Genomic DNA, 20957 nt, shown 5'->3' with positions numbered 1-20957 from the left:
TGAACAATTCTCAACAATTCCCCACTTGTTCAAAATTTAACAAAGTTTCGTATCAAAGTATATGATACTCATGCATAAGGATTAGATATCGTTCGATTTGAATCTAACCATAGTGAAATTCAAACAAAGTAAAGTCAGAATCAAAGGTAGCGTGAAGTTTTGAACTAGTTATTCCATGTGACAATACCGGTAAGAGAACACACACACGAGTACCATATGTTCTCAAGTTCTTCATAACTCGCTTAGTGCTATTATAACCTTGTGTTTATCATTTTCAACAAATCTTTAAGAGAGAAATTCTTACTCTCTATTGAGATGGCACCACCTTGAAGTTTATGTTGGTAAAGTTCTTCCAATATCTTTATTACTTTTAGAGATACTTGTGTTTTAGCACTGAATTTCATTAAGAACTTTAAACTCAACTCACACTTCAATAACAACCAACATTATTTTAATTAAGATATGGTTATCGAGTATTTGAATAATACTGCAATTATCCATATATCAAATGACTTGTTGTAACCTTTTGAACCCATGGATTACCTTTTGAGTAATGACAGGTAGGATTACCATCATTGGTAGACCTTTTTAGTTTGAGAGTTTCAACCCTACCCCGCTCGAAGTAGACTCCACTAAATCTTTGTTTAGTGGTTTAATTAAAGGATATGCTAAATTCTCGATTGACCTTACATAATTTAGGAAAAGTATTCCATTTTTGATCAATTTTCTCATGTAGTCATGTCTTAAACTCATATGTCTAGACTTTTCATTGTATACCTCATCGTATGCTTTTGCTAACATAGCTTGACTATCACACATGCTAGGTATTGAAGAAATATTTTTTCGATCCTAAATGTATTTCATAAAAGAGATTCTTAACCCGCTCAGTCTCTTTCTCGGTATCAGATAGTGCTACAAATTTCAATTCCATGGTCGAGTTTGTTGTATATGTTTGTTTCTTTGATTTTCAAGAAACAACACCTCCTTCTAGAGTAACACTCAATCCGAAGTGGATTTACTTTCACCCGTGCTAGATATTCAACTAGCATTGGTAAATCCTTCCAATACCGTCGAAAATTTTTTATATTGTAAGCCTAAGTTCTTGGTTTTTTAAAGTATCAAAGAATTCTCACAATGGTCTTCCAATGATCATTGCTTTGATTACTAGTAAACCTGCTAAGTTTACTTATTACATAGGCTATATTTGGTCTTATGCATTAAACTGGATATATAAGACTTCCTATAGCACTTGCATACTCCAATTGAGTAATCACCCTTGTACCATTCTTTATAAGTGTTGAATTAGGATCGATTGGGATACTATATTCCTTTAAGTTCAAATGTTTGAACTTGTTTATCACATTCTTGATATAATGTGATTGACTTAGATGGTAACCTTCACTAGTCTTCTTGACTTTGATACACAAAATGGTATCCACCTGTCCAAGATCCTTCATATTGAATGTGGAAGACGAAAACCTCTTCGTTTCTTCTATCACATCCATGTGATTACTCATAATCAACATGTCGTCAACATACAAGCATATAAATGTCATATAATTTTTATATATTTTAGAATATAAACATTTATTCACGCTCTTATGTTTAAAACCAAAAGATATGATTGCTAAGTCAAATTTCTTGTGCTATTTCTTAAGTGCTTGCTTCAAACTGTATTGCGATTTCATGAACTTACATACCTTATGTTCATTTCCAGATAGGACAAACCCTTCGGTTTTTCTATATAGACTTTCTCATCGATCCCCCATTTGAGAATGCTATCTTGATATCCATTTGATGAATATGCAAGTCAAGTATCGAAGCTAATGCCAATGATATACTAATCAATGTTATTCTAACTATCGGTGCATAAGTGTCAAAATAATCGATTCTTCCTTTTTTTCGATAACCTTTAGCTACTAATCTAGCTTTGAAGCTATTTAGAGAGTCGTCAACATTATATTTTCTCCTAAATACCCATTTACATCCAATATGTTTAGATCCGGATGATAAATCAACAAGTTCCCAAGTTTTGTTTGACATTATTGAATCCATTTCACCTTTAATTGCATCTTTCCAAAAAACGCTATCATGAGAAGTCAAAGCTTCTTTATAAGTTTTAGGATCGGTTTCTACTTATAGAACAAAAGGAGTTGTTCTCATAAAATTCAACTCATCTTTTCTTGAGAATCAATTTCATCCGATCCCAACGACTTCTCAACCCGAGCTCTCTTATTTCTTCATAGTTCACTAGATTCACCAACATCTTTTGAAGATGTCTTATCTTGTGTTCTACTTGAGTTAGGGATATCTTTAAGATTTTTCCTCAATTCATTATCCGATGATAGAAAATTCTCAAAGAACTCTACATCACTAGATTCGATAATCACATTGGTCTCCAAATTTGATAACCTATAAAAATTTTATTTCTAGCATATCCAACTAAAACACATTTAATTCCTCTTGGACCCAATTTGGTCCTTTTAGGATTCGTGTTCTTGTAATAAGCAAAACACTCCCACACTTTGAAGTATCCAATGTTCAGTTTTCTTTCTTCACACAATTCATAAGAAGAAACATTTGTATGTTTTGAAGGAATCCTATTAAGCATTCTACATGCACTTAATAAAGTTTCACCCCATAAGTTAAATAGCAACTTTGCAGATATGAACATAGCATTAATGATTTCTACTAAGGTTCTCTTTTTCTTTTCAACCAAACCGTTTTGTTCTGGTGTCCTAGGTGCAGAACATTAGTGAATTATGCCATGTTGTTTACAAAATAAGTTAAAATCACTCGAAAAGTACTCATCACCTCTATCACTTCTTAAAATCTTTCTTTTCTTTCCTAGATGGTTTTCGACTTCACTTTTATATACTTTAAACACATCAAAGACCTCACTTTTATGTTTTATCAAATAAACATACGTGTATCTGGTGCAATCATCAATCAAAGTAATAAAATACATATTTTCACCTCTAGTCAATATGCCATTTATTTCTCATATATCAGTATGAATAAGATTTGAGATACTAGATGTCATTTTCACATATTGATAAGGTTTTTTAATCATTTTAGATTCGACACATGTTTTGCATTTATTTTCATCATATGAAATTAAGTCACATTTTTTCATACGTTTTACAGTACTTCTACCAATATGACATAATCTAGCACGCCACAATGAAAATAAATCAACAATAAATGCAAAATCAGTTATATTTATTTCTTTGTCAACAATACAAAGTTTGATCATTCCTTCACTCGAATAGCATTTACCAACAAAATTTCCATTAAGGGATAATACAAGTTTATCGGATTCATACACACATTTGATGACCACTTATTAAGTTCCTATTCATATCTAAAACGTGTAGTACATTTGTCAAAGTAACAATTTTTTTCGGAAGGGAAGATGATATCAACATTTCCCTTTTCAATTATCTTGGACCGAACTTCGTTATCTATTTGAATCTCTTGGTCTCCATCCACCCCGTGATATGTTTAAAATAAGGATTTTCATATAATATATGTAAAGTAGCACAAGTATCATACCACCACCCGTGAACCTTTCCTTTGATTGCATTTATTTCATTCACAGTGACCACAATTTTATCCTCTTTGATGAAATTCACTTTTTCCTCGGAATTGTTTTATTTCCGATGTCTACACTCCTTTACATAGTGTCTAGGTTTTTCACACACGAAACATCCATATTTTATCTTCTTCTTGGAGTATTGATGTTCCTTGACAGTTTTCTCTTGTTGGATTTCGCAGGCGGTTTAGTGTTCTCCACTGCATTTGGTTTGGAAGTTCCTTCATAAGAGTTTTCACTCCTTATCCCGCATTTTGGATCTTCTTCAATCTAAAGATGCTTTTGCAATTTTTCACAAGAATAATCTCCGAAACTATACATGAACTTCTTCCAGTATCCTTTCGAAGTCCCCGGGAGTTTAACGTTAATAGCCTCTAGGATATCGGTCTTTTCCGCCTTTAGTTTGTTGATGATCACTTGTAATTCATGCACTTGGGGAAGTAGGGAAATATTATCTAAGAATTTAAAGTCAAAGTACTTTGAAATCAAAAATCTCTTTGTACCTTCCTCTTATGCTTTGTACTTACTCTCCAAAGCATTCCAGATTTCTTTCGCTAAAGTTGTAGTTGTGTACAAATCATACAAGCGATCCGACAGCTCGTTAAGTATGTGACAGCGACATATCAATTCATTTTCTTGATGCTTTCGTCTTTCGGTCTTGATTGCTTCGGTCTCTCCATTCTTATATTTTGGTAACGACGCCAATCTGGATCAAGAATATAGAAGATCTTTAATGCAGTAAAAAAAAAACTTTAGTTTGTCTTGCTATCGCATGACGTTTGTGCCATCGAATCGATCCAGCCGCACCAAGTCTTGATTTATTAGTTTGATAGTCACTATTGTTGTTTTGATCTCCATTGCAGAAATATCGTTTGAGATTATTGAAAACAAACGAAGGAATGGAGAAGAAACAAAAAGAATATACAAATATAATCACAAACAAGATAAGCAAAACCAGAAAATTGTAAGAACGAATTTGAAAGCTCGAATGCGGTATCGCTATCCTCAAATGATATTTGGCCTCTCTCTGAATTAAATGGGATGCTTACGAGTTTTTTTGACAAAGGGTTTGTAGGATTACAACAAACCTTGTAAACGACTTAGCACCAAAGTAGAAGTGCAATTCTCCAAAACTTTAATTGTGGAAAATGAATAAGTCTCAAGTGTTTTTCAATTGTACATGCCTTGAACATGGCTCATCTATATATAGGCTTCAACCATATGCACGAAATGGTGCCAAAAATGTATGAAAAGCCACCAAATTTGAATTTACAACGGCAAAAAACAACCACATAATAGTTAGATTTTAGTACCATGCAACCGCATGGAGTTGTTCCATGTGCTCACATGGAGTATTTCAAATTGTACCTCAAAGTTTCGGATAATGGCCATGAGACCGCATGGCCAAATAGCCTATGCAATCGCATGGAAATTTTTTTATTTTTTATTTTTTCATCCCCTACACAATTTTGAAAATTCTCAACATAATATCCTTCATAGGTCTAGCTGTTGAATTGAACATAAATGATCACTATTCTGATTAACAACTAATGTAGGCCATCGCCCACTTTCATGATAGTATTATCTGCCCCAAGGGTACGGTATGGGAGTCGCAATGAATAGAGTATTTGTCAGTGGGGTGATTTTAATGAAATTTATTTTAGAAGAATCCTATTTTGTGTATACGTTGTATTAATGTGATTAAATGCTATTTCTTATTTTTCAAGAAATCTTCTACATATCTCTAATAAAAAATACACCATTGACCACACATTTATCAGAGAATTTTAGTTTTGATTTCTTCTTAATATTATGGAATAGCATATTTTAGATGATTATTTATTTTGACCAAGTTTTTTGTTTACAAGTAAATTCTAAGGCCCTGTTTGACACATATTATTTGAAAAAATTAAAGAGTTTTGAATAGTATTTTTAGTGAATCTATGGTTAAAAAGTAACAAAACTTTATTGGTTTGTGTGTAGAATATTTTATTATGTGAATGTGTAGTAGAGAATGATGCTATAGCAAACAATGTAAAATTTTAAAGGTTGTCAAATATGGCTTAAAATGAATTGAAATAAAATTCACACTTAATCTAGGAAATAAATGAATTTTAAATTTAATGCAAAAGTAATTCAAATTAAAATTAATCTGTAATGATCTTAAATTTTTTGACATTATATTGAAATGATATAAATAATATTGAAAATTTTATCGTGAAAAAATAATAAATGTTAATGAAATAATTGAAATTTTTTAAAGAAAATACAAGTTAGACGCCTCTTTTAAGTAGTGCATTTGACATTTAACAATTTTCAATATCTGTTTGGACCAGTCAATATGATTACGATTTAATTCTCGAAATGAATTTCTAGATGACGTAGGTGATTCGTGGATTCAAATAGCATACGATCATTAGCAAATTTTGAAAGTTAACATATTATCGAAATACTAGTTTTGAACAGCCTAACTTGATTCGTCATAACTTTTACTGCAATTGGTCGTTTCGCACGCCATTAACAAACGGAAAACTAAGCCATGAGTAGTTCAAAATGGTATTGAGAATTAATTTTTCAACTTCATTTGATATCTTGTAACGAGTGCATCGAAGTTTGTTGTAAAAGGATCGAAATGCTTTCTGGAAAAAAAAAATCAAAAATTTTGTAAGGTCAAATGACCCCATGTAGGTACGCCCGTACATGTCCATTTCGATTATTTTTAATGTTTTAATATGAAGGAGACGTGTCAAAGTAGAAAATGATTCTAGTCCAAAAAGTTGGCCAGCTCAACATAACCCAACTGGAATGTGTAACATCATCTATAAAGAAGTCTGTACAAATAGTACTGACCATTTTAAATTAGTAATTTATTCAGAGGAGAAGTAGACAAAGGATTTTGAAACTAGTATTTTAATATGGAGGTAGGTGTCGAAGTAGAAAAGTGAAAAATGATTTTAGTCCAAAAAGTTGGCTAGCTCAACATAATTCACCTAACCCCATTTGTAAAGAAATCTGTACAAATAGCATTATTTGATTTCAGGAGTTTTATTTGATTGTAATAAAATTACTTTTTGGTGCTTTTTAAATGTTTAGCCAAACACCCTCAATAGTGCGGAGACGAAATTGTGGTCAATGGCTGGTTGATCCAGCCCATTTTCCACAATGACTTTTAACCATAATTAAATAAAAAAGGTAGAAAATGTTATAAGTTTTAAAAGGCCATTATTTCCTCATAGAAAAAGTGAGAAAAATTCAAGTCAATTCTTCCCTACAGATGAAATCGACGATCTACTGTTCACCTTCTTTATCTTCTACACTTGACAAGGTTGGTTCTTCTATCAAAGCTTATTATTTTAGGGTTTTGCAAAATGATAGTTTATAATTTTTTATTTTTATATGAAATGTTGATAAATTTTTCAATTTATGCTATTAATATATGAACCGAAGTTAATATAAAGTTAACATGGAAGATAATCTGGATTTGGGAGTGTTATGGTATTTCTGCGGGGTGTGATCGTCTCTGTCTCCTAGACATTCGAGCTGTTCGTAATAGACGACTCAGTTTAAATAGTATTTTTTTTAAATATTTTTAAATTCATTTTCATTTCTTTTTAGTTTTTTTAGTTTTATATTTTCTCTTTGATTTTATATTTGCAATTTATTTTTCTTTAATTTCCTTTTTTTCAGTTTCCATTTTTAATTCTTTTTCTTTAATTTTAAATTTTATCTTTTTCTTTTCTTTTTTCTTTTTTTTTTTTGCAATTTCATTTCTTTTTTTCTTAATTTTACTTTTATTATTTATTTTTCTTTTAATTTATTTCTTTTTTTTATTTTTTCAATTTCTTTTCAATTCTTTTTTTATTTACATTAATTTCCATTTTTACATTTTTTCCCTCAAAATTTCATTTTTTTATTTTTTCAATTTCTTTTCAATTCTTTTTTTATTTACATTAATTTCCATTTTTACATTTTTTCCCTCAAAATTTCATTTTTTTAATTTTTCTTGTAATTCCTTAATTTTTCTTTAATTTTCATTTTTAAATTTTTTTTTGTAATTTCCTTTTTTTAATTTTATTTTTGCTATTTATTTATATTTTACTCTAATTTTTGCAATTTATTTTTCTTTTACTTTAATATCCTTTTTTAAATATTTTTCTATTTCTTTTTATAATTCTTATTTAATAATTTCATTTTTTAATATTCATTTTCTATAAAAAAAAAATTTGTCTTTAATTTTAATTTTGTTCTTTTTGTAATTTCTTTTTTCTTTACTTTTATTTTTCTATTCATTTTTATTGTAAATGTTTGAAGAAATGAATTTATTTTTTGCATATAGTAGTGTACAATTTGGTCGGTTGAATGTTTAAATATTATATTTTATTCCATAATCTCTTGTATAAGGTTTTTAGTGTCTGAAATTATTGCAGGATGGATTCGCACCTCAATGCCAGATTAAGAGCTCATCCTGGGAAATTAACATCGAATTGTGCCTTTTTAGCTTTATGACTGTTACAGAAGGGCTCATTGATGAGTATACAACCATGTTACACCAATCTTGTTTGACCTATTTATCCATTAAGCTAGATGTAGTTTTTAGATCATATTGTTGATGCATTTTCACTCGATGGCAAGTTCCCTGCATTTTGGGCTAAGGGATTGGAAGCCAGATTCTCGATATTTGAGTTTTTCCTTATCACGAGGTTAAAATATATGAGTGAAGAAGCGGTGTGGCCTAGTATTACGACAAATTAAAGGCTGCTGAATGAATATTTTGGAGGATGATCAACCACAACACCGCCATAGTTAGAAGATGCCTTCAAGGAATGCTCCATTATGCTCAAGAAATTAAAGCTGGAATTGGTGTTTATCTTGAGAATGTATTGGGGTGTCAATACCTTAAGACATCAATTGATCTTTTTTCACTGGACATAGTTATTGACATTGATGCCTTCAACAATTATCCATTGGCGATGTTACACATCTTTGAGTTCATTCGATACCCAAGTTGAAGAAGGTCGAGCATAAGTATGATGCATTTGGCTTTTCCATTGGCCTTGCAGTTAAATGTTTAAGCTACTGAACATTAAACGTTTTATTAAATTTATATACATAATAATTGTAAGTGTTATATATATGAGCATACAAGGCATTCTTCGCCTTAGATGGTAGGTAGACAATTAGAAAGGAGACAAGATGTCTCGGATGCATCATTGGCGAGCACAAGATAAGCCAAATGCCAAAGACTTGTCATCTATGCTCAACAATTCTCATGTGAGTATTATAAATTTATGATTTATATTGTATGTCTATTCATCAACTCAATACATGACTATTAACTTATTGAAATGGTAATATGTCATCTTGAAATTCATGCTAAGTTGACAGCATCAATGGAGAAGGAAGAGGATGAAGAGGATCAGACGTACATGCATGACTTATCTATTCCATCTACTCAGGACGATCCATTGCTTGGGTCCATTCCGAATGGAGGTATGGTATGTTAGTTTAATATAATTTGTTGTTTACGATTTGTATTGTAATATTTTAAGGAAAATTATTAATTAGTAATCATATTTGTCTAGGAGCGCCATCCAGTGAAACGAAGATCGCCTCTACTCAAGATATCTCTTCCAATAAGGAGATTGCCTTCATAGCTGAGATCTCATTCACCAAGGAGATCTTCCACACCTAGATAACTCCGCTGTGGATCTCTTGTATTCAGTCATGAGCCTGTACAATAGAGGTATTATTCAAATGATTTGTTTATACATCTGAGTAGGTACCTGACTCGAGTTATTGTAGATGAGGTAGAAGCTCAACTGCGATAGGAATTACGAGCTAGAGTAAGAGACCTATGACATGATGTAGGAACATTAAGAGTCAATGTAGGAGACCTTTTTAATGAGGTTGCAACGTTTTAAGGTGATGTAGCAGGCCTATGACATGAGGTCTGAGAGCAATGATGTGAAGGTAGGCATGACAATGGGTATGACAGAAGGATTGGCGTTGCCCATAATGAAGGGTATGACAGAATTGAGTGCCTTGGATGGAAGGGTGCCAGTAATAGAGAGGCTGGCCATCAGGGTGACAGAGGATGTCATGAAGGTGTAAGACGTGATAATTATGCTGGAAGGAACAATAAAGGTGAAGAAGGATATGAAGCATGCTGTTGACATGTTGAAATAGGTGTTCAATAAGAGAATGAGATTGTCTCATAGTGTATTGTTTCTCTCTTTACGATCAAGGTAAAGAGAAGGATGTTCATGGACGGTATGTTCGCCAACCTTGTTGTAAGGTCGACCTTAATAAGAAAAAAGCATTCGAAGGCTAGTTCAATAGTCTTAGATTTGGGCAAGTATTTTACAGTTTCGATAAAAGTAAACTAACTCATCTTATGCAATTTTTAATAATTTTTTTTAGAGTTAGCTTTGAGATAGGAAAGACTAAGATATCAAAGCTAAAAAATCGTTTGAGGGTGTGATGAAAAGGCAATGCAACTCATCAACGATATAAGTTCATTTCCATTGTTATTTGCATTGTTCACATAAGTTGTTGATTTAATCAAATTTTTTTTTCCGTATTGTAGTATGTCGATCTAGCTACGAAACTTTTAGCAAACGGGCTTGTAGATACTCAAAATTATACAATGGTATCGACCAAGTTATCCTGAGCTATGGGTTTGCACGTGCCATTAACATTTAGCATCCCCTGCTCCAATATGATCGAAACAGGTACATGTTGCCTGATTACATTTAAGAGTATATGACAGGCTCGAGTTGAGATTGAGAAAACTATGGGTAGATTGTATGAATCCATACATTCCAATGATCGAGCACTTGCACTTCTTTGCAGTTGAAATCATATTCGTTAATTCAACAATATATATGACTCCGATTATAGTTATTTCACAAAGGGCTAGTTAGAGCATATACTAGGGTTGATGGCAATTATTGTTCCCATGATGGCTAGGGCAACGAACATAGCACTACATGATAGACTATCCATTGTGAGGAAGAGGACGACGACAAAACAAGGAATATGTAAGGAATTTTTTTAGTAAACTTAGTTTTTATTTATATATTACTGCTAACATATTATTATTTACATATAGGGGTTACTGTGGAATGTTTTCAATCAAGTACATAGAAGTTTTAAGTCTCATATATAGTGAATCATGATCAAACTTGCCTATGATCATTTTGATAGATATTAACATTGAGAGTATGTGTTGTACATACTTGTGAACTACAATGAACTCATTCTTATCTATTGTCACTGCTCGCAAATGTCAATTACAATTATCATCTACATAGATAATTATAGAGGTAGACTTGCTTTATTTTTTTACTTTGAACTCGAAGTTTTTTATCATTTCAATCATGTGTATAGCTTCACCCAAATCTCTTTTGTGTCAAAAGTTGCTCGATTTACAAATCTTCATCATGGAAAACCATATCCAAATGATTAGAAGACCATGTACTCAGCTTATTCTATGAGTTCATACCGACTCATGTCTCTAATTGGATAAAACAATCAAATTGTTGTATATAAATAAAATTTTGTCCTCATTTTCTTGAACTATTTTGAAAATTCTGTGTGTAACAGTGAGATAACAACGTATAGCAATTGTTTAAGGAATACAACATAGTCCTCACAAGCTTTCTCTACTTTATCCCAAAAATAATTCATACACTACACCAAAAAGGGCTATTGCAAGGCCAAAAAACGTTGCATCTTGCAGCGTTTTAGCGTATATTGCAGAGGTCAATGTTGCCGCTGAGGGAAAAGTTTTTGCAACATTTAAACAATGTTGCAAAAGCTTATCTTTTGCAGCATTTGTCAAACGTTGCAATAGACAGGCTATTGCAATGTTATTGCGTTGCAATAGATAATTTACATTTTTTTATAGATGCTTTACACACTACTAAAAATCCTGTTCTTTGATCCAACAAGTCGAATATTAAATTAACAAACATGTACCACCAAAATAATAGACTAATAAACATGTACTCATTAAATTTGTAAAAGATTCAACATATTATCTTTTCCAAAATAAAATTAAGAGCCTCCAAACATGTGCCACCAAAATGTAATTAGGAAACTACAAAAATCAAAACTTAAACTTGAAATTGTCGGATGTTCCTTGATCAATACCATTGCCACTGGAACAATTTCTTTCCAATGAACCTTGCATCAATTGAGACTTGAAAAAGGAACTTGTTGCTAGAGAAAGATCGGCCTGTGAAATCAACAAATCCCGTAGGGGTGTTTTTAGCCAACAACCACTGAATAACAAATAAACATTCAAATAACAAAACTTTCCCGTTTCATTGTGACATACTTAATTGTGACAAATGCCTGACAATCACGAAGGCATTCCATACTTATCACAAAATCATGTTGCCCACACATTAACAAATTACTCACTATAAGAATTCTAGCCTCAGCATGTTTGACCATTTAATAACAAAAAACTTACTGAATGAAACCTTAGAATTAAGCCAAGTAACCTATTAATCCTCACTGCCAAAATCTCACTAGCTAACCAAGCAGTTACATGAAACCACTTTATACGTACCAACCAACTAACACTAAATACTATTTGAGATGGAAAGAAAATGGAAATAGATTGACGCATATATGTAATAAATCCAGAAAATATATCTTAGTCAAATAAGTTTAATATTGTTCTTTGGCTAAGTAACAGTACTTCCCATGGCTTCACTAAGAGTGCGAAATTCATCTGTAGGTCTGTATAGAGTCAAATTACCTATATAGAGTTCCTCAACCCAAATCTTCCAACAATCTCGATCGAGTGGCATGTGATGTACCTTTGCACTTGGGTCTGTTGTGGTAATCTTCCCTTCTGCTACAACTTCTTCCTCATCAGACATGTACCAATGCAACAGTTGACATCTTGCATTTGTCATGAGTGTAGTACTTCCTTGGACACCACTTCTTTGAGTGACTACAAATTCATAATAAATAGTTTTTTAAAATTAGAATGCTACAATCTGAATATATATTGAATAAACATTTCATAATGTATGTTACGAAAACATGAGTAAAAGCATTTGAATTCACGTCCTCTACATTTTGTAGAATGATACAAAAATTATAGAAGTTATTCTACATGTAATTGGCTATATAAAGCTATATAATCATAAAATATATAAAAGGTAACTACTTATAACCTACTGAGATAACTTGAGAAGTGCTTCCACTTTTTTCTTCTTATGTATTATATGAAAACATAATTACCCAAGCCTTGTCCATCAGATAAAATGTATTTCGAATTGAAAAGATTCTCTAGAGCTAGAACAAAAACCTACAACATCAAAACAAATGGATTTTATTCAACATCTCATCAAAATATGAATAAATAGATAAATCACATGTCAAAATATGATAGAAAAATTGATCATTATGTAAAAAGTACGTTGTTTACAAAAAAGGGAGTTACCAAACTACTTTACGTATCACACAGTACGCCTTCAATAACTATCCTTGCATAATTGTCATCTTCATCATAGTTGTCTGTAATTGGTTGTGATATATCTAGTGGAATGGTTACCTCATAATTAGTATTTTCTTTCAATTGTGATGCATCAAAGTCTCTTTGAGGCGCTTGCAAAGTAACATACCAACTAGATGTTTCATTTTCCCCATAATAAAAGAATTGTTTTGCTTGTGTTGCTAAAATGAATGGATTATTTTCAAATTATCCATGTCCCTCGTTAAGGTCAACCAAAGCGAATCTATCTTCCTTTTTTTATTCCGTTCACAATATTTATCCAATCACACTTGAATATTGGAACACGAAACATATTATAGTCAAGCACTATAACATAACGCAAAACTCCATAATAAAGAGGGTTAAAACCCCAAATGATCACTGAACTTTGCCCGAAATCCCCTAGGAGGTCACTGAACTTCAAATCGTCCCTAAGTAGTCACTGAACTTTGCCCGAAATCCCCAAGAGGTCACCGAACTTCAAAACGTCCCTAAGTAGTCACTGAACTTAGCCTGAAGTCCTCCAAGAGGTCACCGAACTTCAAAACGTCCCTAAATGGTCATTGAACTTTGCAAAAAGTTCCTAGGAGGTCACCGAAGTTTGTAAATTGGGACCCCATTCATCTTTGCAAAGCTCAATAATCTGCAAACTTCAGTGACCCCCTAGGAACTTTTTGCAAAGTTCAATGACCATTTATGGACGTTTTGAAGTTCGATGACCTCTTGGGGGACTTCGGGCTAAGTTCAGTGACCATTTAGGGACAGTTTGAAGTTCGGTGACCTCTTGGGGGACTTCGGGCAAAGTTCAGTGACTACTTAGAGACGGTTTGAAGTTCGGTGACCTCCTAGGGGACTTCGGGCAAAGTTCAGTGACCATTTAGGGTTTTAACCCTAATAAAGAATTTGCCCAAGTATTTGTGCATTATCTTTTATACTAGATCTAGATATTGTCGTTGCTTCAACTAAAACGCCACTGTCTTGGAGAGATTTTTCTGTATCTTTAGTGTGAAATTCAAGACCATTTATGACAAAACTAGAATATGACATGTATTGATATCTAGGACCATTTGCAAGCCATTTCAAATAGTTCGAAACTTTGTCCGTCAACAACTGAACTTGAATCTGTTATTATGTTAAAAATGTCAGAAATAAAAGAATAAATAGCACAACTTTGAGACATTTATTTGATGAAGTGTATTCCAACCTTATTATCCAACCAGGCAGCAAAAGCATCAATGTGCTTCTTATGCAATAAAGTCTCATTTCTTTCCAGTCATTTGTCAAAACTCTTCAATTCATCCATATGCATCCTAAGGTGAATACAATATATTAAAAAATATGGTTAACTACTTAAAATTATTGAACTCGATATTAATAAACGTACTCTATGTATGGTTGAACTTCTGTACTATTCAGTAACACGTAGCGATGAGCAACTTTCAACATCTCATTGGATAGTATAATCGCCTTTCCTTTATAAATTGTACATCCTGCAACTAGGAAATTAGTCTCGTCTTCTTCATTGCGTATAGGCTTAGAACTTATTTTAGATGCTTGTGTTACATATTTGCTACAAAACTTTGCATTTTCTTCAACAATATGTTATTCAGCTATGCAGCCTTCAAGTCATGTATGATTCATAACATACCCTTTCAACACTTTCATATATCTCTCAAATGGGTACATCCACCGATATTGTACTAGTCTACATAGACGAACTTCTCTCCCAATATGGATTGTTAAATGAACCATTATATCAAAAAAGGAAGGCGGGAAATACCTTTCCAACATGCATAAAGTTTTAGAAATGTCCTCCTCTAATTTTCAACCTTATTTCTATCTACAATTCCTTGACATATTTCCTTGAAAAATGAACTCAATTTAAAAATGGAATTTCTTGGTCCTTTAAGTCGAAGTCCTCTCAACGCAACTGATAATAATTGTTGCATTAACATATGACAATCATGAAACTTCAGCCCAACTATTTTACATTCTTCCACTGATATGCAACTTCCAATATTAGATCCTTAACATCAGGTAATCTCAAGTTTGCAAGTCTTTTGCAAAAAAATTGTTTATCTATTTTTGATAAGGTGTGAGGAGCAGCTAGTAGATAGAATTTATTTCCTCTACTCTGAGGATGTAAATCATGCTTAATATTCATTCTTCCATGTCCTTACGAGAGTTAATGTCATCTTTATATTTTCCTTTGATATCCAAAAGTGTACTGATGATGCTATCACATATATTCTTCTCCATATGCATTACATCCAAATTATGACGTACAAGTAAAGTCTGCAAATCAAACATCAATGGAGTCATAAAAACTACACGCAATTAGAAGTATTAAATAAAAATGAAGGAAATATCACAACAATTACCTTCCAGTATGGTAGATTGAAAAATATTGACCTCTTCTTCCACGTTACATTAGATTGAGCTATATTCTTTTTCCTTTTGTTACCACTTTTTCCCGAGTCATTTATAATTTTATCAACTTCAATAGAATCATCTTCACCATTTTTTTATCTTTGGCCTAATACTATGTTCAATTTGTTCATTAAACCAGCTCTTTTTCATGCGAAATGGATGATCAAAAGAGAGAAATTTTCTATGTCCTATATACGCAAACTTCCTACCATGCTTCAATCATAGTGAGCATGTATTCTCACGACAAATAAGACATGCAATTTTTCTTTTGAAGGGCCACCCAAATATATTTCTAAATGCAGGAAAATCATGTATTGTCCACATCAAAAGAGTTTTTATGTTGAATGTAGACTTTGTATCAGAATCATACATATCAACCCCATCATTCCATAACAACATTAAGTCATCTACAAGTGTTGCCAAATAAACATCTATGTCATTACCTAGCTGTTTTGGTCCCGAGATCAATAAACTCAACATCAAACTTTATGATTACTGGCCAACAATTGTATTTAGAGCTAAAATCTTTGAAAGGATTAAGTCTATCAGTAGCAAGATCTAATCTAACATTTCAAGGATCGGATGCAAAATTTGGCCACCTTCGATTAATCATTTCCCAACTCAATGAATCAAACGGATGCCTAATCTTACAGTGTGAACTTTTATTATCTGAGTGCCATCTAAGTTGTGTTGACACATCATATATTCCAAACATCCTCTTAAGTTTTGGTATTATAGGAAAATAACGCAAGACTTTTGCTGGGATATTTTTCTGAATTTTTTTTGTCTGTTGGTTAATTTTCCATCTCAAGCAACCACATTTTGGATATAATTCAGCATGTTCAAGCTCCTTTCTATATAGAGAACAATCATTTAGGCAAACATGTATCTTTTCATAGCCATTGCAACCGAAGCTGACATTTTTGTAAATGCCTTGTAACCAGGATATAAAGGAGTTTCAGCATCATCAACTAAACTTTCAATCTCTGTCTCTTCCATTAGGACGGTTTTTAGGATCTACATCATGTTGTGCATAGAAATCCTTAAACATCATACTCGACTCAGGCATTTTTACAACATTCTGATTTGATGCACTTGGTTGCTCTCCATGAAATGCCCAAGTAGTACATGTAGGATTCATACCTTTAATAATCAAATGTTTATAGACTGTATCATAACGATGATGCATTAGATTCCTACACTTAACACAAGGAAATACTATCATTTCTGAATTGCAAAAGTTGATTGAAGAGCAAAATCTTTGAAGTTGAAAAGAAAAATGAAAAAAATCAATAAGCAAATTATTTCACATGACCAAATTAGCATTACATGTTTATTTGTTTAGACTTAAAGATTTCATTGATGTCATGGAGTCTTCAATGGATAATATTCGATTATTTTGAGCATTTTGAGCCTTTCTAGGAAACCACCTTAGAGTAAATGTATTAAAAATGTTTGAATGATGTGGTATATCGTATTTAATCACTTAAGAAATGATGTGGCATATCGTATTTATACAACACACACATATATATAGGCAAGATGGTGGGTGTTGAAATGTATCTAGAAAATTCTAACAAAAATATCAGCCTTTTAACTTCTCCAAATTATTCAACTATGGAGGTGGTCTACGAATTCTTCTAGGCTTGGCTGCAATTTAGTATTTATTTCATTTGGTGAACTTTATGACCAGCAACATTTGGCAATAGAATACTTAGATTAGAGCTCAAAGACTACACCAAATTGAGCTTGCAACTAGGTGTTAGGCTGGCATAACCCTTCACCAAAGCATACATGCGGTCAAAAATTTCTTGCTCTTCGATAATAAGTCTTTATCCGACAAGTTGAAGGAAACCTCTAATTTTCAAAAGTCCTAAAAAGCAAGAAAAGATTTATCTCTAGCAAATTAGCAATCATATTGAGTGTTTGCTCCTCTGAGACTCCCAATTTACCGGGTTAAAACCCCAAATGGTCACTGAACTTTGCCCGAAATCCCCTAGGAGGTCACCGAACTTCAAATTGTCCCTAAGTAGTCACTAAACTTAGCTCGAAGTCCCTCAAGAGGTCACCAAACTTCAAAACGTCCCTAAATGGTCATTGAACTTTGCAAAAAGTTCCTAGAAGGTCACTGAAGTTTGCAAATTGGGACCCCATTCATCTTTGCAAAGCTCAATAATCTGCAAATATTTCATTCATCATTTTATTACTTGTTTACCATACCACACACTTGCGAAATTTCGCACCTTCACTATGCATAACTTTTTTGACTTCGTGTCCATAAATAAACATTTATTCCAAACAGAGAATGTAAAATCATTGTATAAAACATCGATCATTGTCACAGTCTCCAATCCAATTTGATGAACTGTGTCAGGCAGAGTTTGGGACCGTGAGTGAAAGATAATTTAAATTTTCAATTTAGTATGATCAAGGTTCTATCATAAATATTAGGCGAAGGAATTGAAAAATTTATCTCAAATAATTTGCTTTATTAACATGTGCTCTATCCATGAATAACTATTAAATGATGGTTTTATTTTTCTTAAGCATATTCTTGTAGTATATGAAGTTATCGTATTAAACTTTGTCAGACAAAGTAGTTTTTGTCATATTTCACTATATATGATCTAGAATTTCTAGACTTTGGGCTACATATTGATTGGTAGTCATCAAAATAACTTGAGGTTAATTTGGTTAGTGGTAAAAATGTTAAAAAATTATTATGCAAAGATGAATGGGGTCCCAATTTGCAAACTTCAGTGACCTCTTAGGAACTTTTTGCAAAGTTCAATGACCATTTAGGGACGTTTTGAAGTTCGGTGACCTCTTGGGGGACTTCGAGCTAAGTTCAGTGACTACTTAGGGACGATTTGAAGTTCGGTGACCTCCTAAGAGACTTCGGGCAAAGTTCAATGACCATTTGGGGTTTTAACCCCCAATTTACCATATTTTTCTTCCGACTACTAGTTGGAGCCAATATTTAGTCACTTGAATCTTCATTTATAAAAACTTTCATGTAAGTTGTCAACCTACTTTACTAAATTCTGACATAAGAAATTAGTTGACAAAGATTTCAAAATATATCGTTAATAAGAAGATATAGTAATTAACTCAACGTAATCAGGTTCATGAAAATGATAATATAAGATAATTCAAAGTCCAAAATGATTAAAAAGAATAAAAAAGTGTGTAAATGTAGTGGAAAACTTTAAAATAGCAAGCCAACATATCAATTGATGGTAACTTTACTCAGAAATTCTCTCTCTCTCTCTCTCTCTCTCTCTCCCCGAAATGTCACTCCTGCCCTGTGACATCAACACACCCCCTAAACCACCTGATCCAACCTCCGCCAGCACTGCCTATAACTGGAGACTGGTTAGATACCTCCCAACCTCAATCTATAGCAGTACATAATTATATTAACTCAATTCGATCCCTTCTCCAGCAGAAGCTAACCGGTGAATCCAAAATTAAAACTTGCAGCCAAAAAAAAAAAAAAAGTACAAAGTGTTGAAATTAAGAGATGACTTACTGACGACCCTTGACTGGGGAAAATCAACGAGCGGCATCGACGATGTTAGCAATTTGGTGAGAAAATGAGAGCGGCGGCACCATGGAGAGTAGAGTGCCGGGGCTGTGAGTCTTAGAGGGATATGGAAAATAGGTTACGGATGTTGGCTTTTTGATTGAAAATGAGTTTTTTTTGGGTTTAAACTACGCAGGTCGGGTCGAGCGATTTGGAATGTTTTAGCAACGTTTGGTAAACGTTGCACTAAACATTGCAAAAAGTTCAAAAGATTTTACTTTTTACAACGTTCATTAAATGTTGCGAAATATGTCCTTTTGCAACGTTTATGAAGTGTTGTGTGAATTTTACTTTTTGCAACATTGCAAAATGGTAACTTTCTGCAATGGCATTTTCGCATTGCAAAAGGCAGGTTTCAGCAATGTTTAATAAACATTGTAATAAAATTAAGTTTTAGCAATGTTTAATAAACGTTGCAAAAAATAAAATATCTCACAATATTAATCAAACGTTGCAGAAGATGACATTAGCAACATCCATTTACAAAATATTGCCAAAGCTAAATTATGTTAACTAATGGCGACATTCACTTATTAAAATGTTGTGGTAGACCCCTTTATAAAGTTTTCACTTAAAATTTTTTATAGATATTCAATGTAAATATTTATCTAATTTGTCTAAATTAAGAACATATATGTCATAATAAGATTTAACAATTAAAAATGTATACTAATTTAACGAAAATAAAATTAAATATACGTAAATATATACTTACCGAGGTTTTTAACAATTAAAAAAGTATAAATGAGATTTTTTTTATTGAGCGTTTGATAGATTTTTGAGGTATTAAAGTTGAAGAAGATGAAAAATGAAATAGTCATTATCTGTATTAGAGGAAATAGATAAAAAAAAAAAGTGACTTTATTTAAAAAAATTAATTGGAAAATGTTTATTTTTTTATAGTTGAATATATAATTAAAAGGATTATACTCTTTTTAACATATTCATAGTTTTGTAATTTAATAACCTTTTTAGGGTGTCTTGGTCTTTTGTATGTTAAAAAAATCATTGTGGTGAATAACGAATAGGGATGATTGCAACAAAAGCTCTAAACCATTGAAACACTAGCAAACTTTTTCCAAACATTTTCAACCATCGCATGTGAGGCTCTTTTCAATGGTTTTCATCCATTTTTTTGTCAATCAACCATATTTAATCAATTAAAAGGGGGCAAAATAGTAAATATCTATTAAAATAATTAAATAAAGGATAATTGAATAAAAAATTAAAAATAATTAAAAGAAAAGTACAGATCTCTTCTTCACCCACCCTCCACCCCCACACATCCCACACCAACCACAAAATAACCCCACTCGTCTCTTACCACCGGCACCAACAGAAATTGGCTTTTCAACCCAGAGCTCCACTTGTCGATACCATTATCACTTGTCCAACACCAAACTAATATAGAGGCCGAAACTTCATATTCCAAAGACTCGCCTAAGAAGGACCAAAAAACTAATTAGACACGACTGCCACAACCAGCTCTAATGGTATGATTTCAACTTCAAATCTTGGCCCAAATTTTACTCTTCTCGTCAAAGTCCTCACATCTCTCTCCCGCTATCTCAAGTCTCTAGCTAAATTTAGTTTTTAGTGGAAATTTGGTGAGAAGTTTTTGCACTATCAAACTTCAAATGTTGGTCTTCGGGTTCGGTGGGATTATTTGAATTCGTGGGAGTCACGAATTGGAAATTCAATTGGTGTGTTTTCGATAGTTTTTAGGACCCGAATTGCATTTTTTCCAATTGAATTCATGGCTTGGAGCGTGCTGGATGCATCAAATTGAAATGGGATACTCGAGAAGAGTCCATTTGGTGGCTGCCAACATA

This window comes from Olea europaea, unplaced genomic scaffold (genome assembly GCF_002742605.1).
Source record: "Olea europaea var. sylvestris unplaced genomic scaffold, O_europaea_v1 scaffold727, whole genome shotgun sequence".
Taxonomy (NCBI): domain Eukaryota; kingdom Viridiplantae; phylum Streptophyta; class Magnoliopsida; order Lamiales; family Oleaceae; genus Olea; species Olea europaea.
Note: the sequence above shows the minus strand (reverse complement) of the source record.